The 5067-nt window shown below is 38.0% G+C and overlaps 1 non-coding gene across 1 annotated transcript; it reads left to right on the top strand.

The window, feature by feature from the left end:
- Positions 1 to 1873: 1873 nt before the first annotated feature.
- Positions 1874 to 1980, top strand: LOC121208987 (small nucleolar RNA R71). The gene has a single exon (XR_005904106.1). It is a non-coding gene; the product is annotated as a small nucleolar RNA R71 (small nucleolar RNA).
- Positions 1981 to 5067: the final 3087 nt, after the last annotated feature.

The raw sequence follows: 5067 nt of genomic DNA on the forward strand, positions 1-5067 counted from the left end.
CTATAAAGCAAAAGCATTTTCCTGATTCTAGCGAAAGTTCCCCGGAAGTTTAGTTGAAGTCGTGACGGCTGAATCAACTGCTGCTCTTTGTGTTGTTCTTGCTGACCTCTTAGATTGAGAAGTAGACTGACTCGGAAGAGCTCATTGCATCGAGGTAGCTTCTACCGAAGCGATTTTTCTATGCGCCAGCACCTATGTGATTCTACTGTGAACCAAACTCCTAAGAACAATTGGGTGGGGGATTCTTGAACAAGAGATTTGTCTTCGTCTTTTGCGAATGAAAGCACTATGTCTCCTGGCTAGGGAAAGGAATTGAATAAGAAGAAGATGATTCTTGTCCTCCTGCTAGTGCTCTGTACACTTCATACTTTCTAGAAAAGTTGTAGTAGTCTTTCACTTCCCAAAGAGTCCTTCTGATAATAGACTTCCAAGCCAAACATAACAAAGACGGCAACTAGCTCGCCAACTAACCACACTCAGCGCTCTGAAAGAACAGCTTATGCCTATGCCATTTGATTCATAAAAGGAAGGTTCAGTTACGTTTGTTTACCTTCTTACCCCTTCTTTTTCTCATTGAGTGTCCTTCTCTCCTTATCGGTAGACTCAAACCTGTATCGAACTCAGAGATTGAATAGGAAGATAACTCTATGCAACGACAGAGGCAAGATCTCTATAAGTTGATAGATACCGGAGAGACTGAGTCCTTTCCTTAAGGCATGCTCCTACTCAACTTCCTATTGCAAATGCCAAATCACCAAGAGCGGCAACTCCAAGTTCTTTCATACCCTCAGCTCAGGGAAAAGAGCTAACTGATGCGGGAGAGGTGACTTCTCTTTCACTTCATTCACCGGAGACCTACCAAATCTGCGCATTTTTATAAGTCATGGTCACATGTCTTGTGAACATTCAACCATCAAGAGTGAAGGTCAAAGGAATGCTTTTCTCACCAAAATTTCTTCTTTTCATTTTTATTTGGAACCCGAGCTAATTCTTTTAGATCTTATCCCTTCTCTACTTCCTAGCCCAAGGGCGATAGAGACTCTACTTTTTGAGTTGCCTTCACTCGGAGTTCTAGTTGATGAAAGACTTTTTTCCTATTCCACTACAAGGGTACGAAACTACATAGAAGCAATGTCCGCTAAAATTAGTCTTTCTCCTATATAGGAGACCTCCTTCCCAAAATCAACTTAATTAATGGCACCAGCAGCTGAAATAGCATAGGTTTTCCCATTTCTGTTTAGTGGATTCCTCTCTATTCCTTGTGTGGGATGATCCGTTCTTGCCGCCCGTAGCCCTGCCTCCAGCCTTGAGTAATTCTTGTGTGACTTATGAATTCTATTTCCTCCACTTAATAGTAGAGTAACTTCCTTCCTCCGTTGCTTCAGAAAAGAGAAGAGCGCCAATGGCAAGAGCTAATTCAGCTAAATCAATGGCACGTGGGAGCCTTCCTAAAAGAAAGAATTGACTGACCTTGCTGCTTAGGACTTTTCTTCTCTAAAGTCTAAAGAGATTTCCCACTGAGTACTCCCTTGTTAAGGAATGGATGCTTATTGGTGCTGAGTAGGGTTACTGCAAAGTTTTCGTGTGATTGACTCCCGAGTTTCCTCTTGAAGTGGTGCAGCTCCCAAGTACCATTTGTCTCCAAGCCTATCTCCCACTTCCCATTGTGCGTTTGGTTCCATCTCTCAATCGACGGGCGATTTCTAAATGCTTTAACTTGCCACTGATAGTTGTTCAGTGACATTTCTTCAATAAATTCGTAAGCCTCTTTAGGTGTTTTATTGTTTAAAGTTCCATCAGCGGCTGCACCGATCAGTTGCTCTATTGAAGGGTTTACACCGTTGTAAAAAGTCTGAAACTGTAACCATAGAGGTAACCATGGTGAGGGAACCTTCTCAACAAGTCTTTGTATCTCTCTTATGCGTCATAAAGAGTTTTTAAATCCATTTGCACAAAAGAAGAGATATCATTCCTCAGTTTAGCCATTTTAGCCGGTGGGAAATATTTAAGCAAAATTTTTTTACTTATTTGCTCCCAAGTAGTGATTGACCCTCATGGTAACGAGTTTAACCACTGTTTAGCTTTGTTATTCAATGAGAATGGAAACAACCGAAGGTGAACGGAATAGTCAGAACCGCCAATGATCTTAAAGGTGTCACAGAATTCTAGAAAATTTGCTAATTGAGTGTTTGGATCCTCGTCTTGCAAACCATCAAACTAAACAAACTGTTGTTCATTTGAATAGTGTTAGGTTTCAGTTCAAAATTATTTGCAGCGACAGCAGGTCTAACTATACTCGATTCAATTATTGTTAAAGTAGGTTTAGCATAATCATACATAGTACAAGGAGCAGGATTGTGATCTACTAGATTTGCAGCAACCAAAGGAGGTAGCGAATTATTCTGATTTTCAGCCATCTCCTCGGTTGTGGTATGAATCTCGTCCTCTTGCCCTTCCTCTATGTATTGAAAGCTTCGCCTTATTTCTCTTCAGTTTCTGCGAGCTGTGTTTTCGATCTCATTGTCTAAAAGTAGAGGTCCTGACGGGTTTCTTCTAGTCATAAACTATAAAAACCTGCCAGATGTAGATAAAGGAAAATTTAGAAATTTAAGTAAAATTAAAAATTAAATTAAATTGCAATAAAAATGGCTAAAGTAATAAAAATTAAGCGTTCCTAATATCTTAGTCCCCGGCAACGGAGCCAAAAACTTGATGGTCGTGAAACTAACTAAAAATTTGACTTAAGGCAAACGCACCTATCGAACAATAGTATAGTTATGGTGAGACCGAAAATATTGTATCCACGAGAACTAAAAGTACTAGTACTTACTATCTTCTTATTATCTAGCCTAAAATTTAAGAGAATGTTTTATCTAAAACTAATTATCTAATTAATTAAGATTGCGACAAAGATTAAAGTTGGAGAATACTTTTTTAGAAAACCAATGGAGAAGACAATACCCAAGGAAGAATCCATCTAGACTTCACTTATTAATTTTGAATTAGGCGATTTATTCACTTGACTTAATCCGTAGAAATCCCTGATTTATGTTAATATCCCTTTCAAGACTAAAAACAACTGACTCTAGGTTGATTAATTGAAATATCTTTCTAATTAAAACCCCTATTGTCGCATTAACTCGATCTATGGATTCCTTTATTAGATTTGACTCTAATCCGACAGATTTATGTCGTCCTATCTCTAGGATTGCATGTAACTCCACTTAATTATGAAGGATCTACTCTTAAATAGGGACTTTTGCTCCACTGAATAAGCACATCAAAAACCTGAATTAATATCCTGGAATATTAAAACAAGAATTAGAACTTACAATTAAGAATAAGAACAAGTATTTATCATATAATTCAAATAGTAATAAGATTCGTCTTAGGTTTTATCTCCCTTAGGTATTTAGGGAGTTTAGTTCATAATAATAATGGAAAACATCTCAAAGTTTGGAAAACAACAAAACATAAAGAAACCCAAAGAACTTCTAGGAAATCGGATGGAATTCTTCAGTCCTGATGTAAATCCTGCCTCTGAGGTGATTCTGATGGTTGTTTTTGAGTATTTTCTGCCTTCAACTCTCCGTCCCCCCCTTTAATCCTCTTCTAAGGTGTTTATATAGACTTTTGAATGCCCAAAATTAGCCTTTTTCGAGTAGGACTAGACTTGGGCTCGACAGGGACTCGGCCGTGTGCCACGCCCATGTGCAAGTGCTCAGGTTGTGTGCAAATTTGATTTGGATTAATGTCGACACGACCATGACACACGGGCGTGTGGTCTACCCGTGTGTCACACACGGACATGTGGATCACCCGTGTGGAAGTGCCCAGTCCGTGTGAAACACTGATTTAGGCCCAATTTGTCCGTTTTTGGCCTGTTTCTTGCTCTTTTCGTCATCCTGAGCTCTCCTGCGTATAAAACATGAAATTAAATGATTAGGAGCATCAAATTCAATAAAACCAAGGAAAAATCATCCATAAATATTCCAATCATGGGGTAAAAATATGTATATATTATGGTTTATCAGGTATTTCAAGTTGCATATAGGTTGTATATTGATGAATATGCAGCAGGTTTACAAAGAAAACTCAATTCTGATGAGGTTAGGTTAATTAGATTGAAATTGAATGATATGAGTGAATGTTTAATCAATTACTCATAGCAGTCTCTAGGCATAGAGCAGTATCTCACACGAAAGGCATAAGAAATAGTAATGGGAACCAAACTCAAGGTCTATAAACATATAGTTCCCTAGGTGAGATAACTCAAGGTCTTGCTCTCGAAATAAGCAAACCATTGTAGTACCGTTCTGAGTAGAAAGATAATTATGATTTTGCCGAGGCATTATTAGTGAGTAAGGGTAGATTCTTAGTAATCCCAGCCTTCCCAATCAACATCGTAGTCCCTTTATCCTTTGTTGTAGTATCTTTGCCACAACATTCTTAATTGTTTACTTGTTTATTTTGCACAGTTTAGACTTCATCATTCTTACTTATTGATTTATTACTTGATTCAGTTTGTATACTTGGACAATTTGCATATCATATTCACACGCAACATTGTGCCACAAAAGATGAAAGTCAGATGAGTCCCCAAAACTGACTCTTGTATGTATGCATTATATTCTAAATGCTTCTGGGTAGTATCGTATTGACTAAGAAGCTGACCCTAGAAAATATGGCATATAAAGTATTATATGGTATGCAAGGTGGCTAGGTTTGCATGTATGGTTGTACAGCAATTGATGAGTACCTTTGCATCAGAACAAGACTATATAAGTATAATTGAAATATATAAGAAGAGTTATGTGTATGTTTGTCTGGTATATGTGAATGGATCAAAGGGCTAAGTATTAATGTGGTTTCAATCCATAAAAGTCTGTCAAGTGAGTCTGTGTCTATCTCTGCAAAGTTGCCAAAAGGGGTCTGTTAGGACTTTAAACATGATTCCATGTAAGGAACAGTCTATGGCACCATATTGTGTAAGACCATAGTTAATGGATTATGGCATCATATGGAAAGAACTAAATGAAGGTTATTACCGAATGGGGTTTTCTAAGT

This window comes from Gossypium hirsutum, chromosome A10, assembly GCF_007990345.1.
Source record: "Gossypium hirsutum isolate 1008001.06 chromosome A10, Gossypium_hirsutum_v2.1, whole genome shotgun sequence".
Taxonomy (NCBI): Eukaryota; Viridiplantae; Streptophyta; class Magnoliopsida; order Malvales; family Malvaceae; genus Gossypium; species Gossypium hirsutum.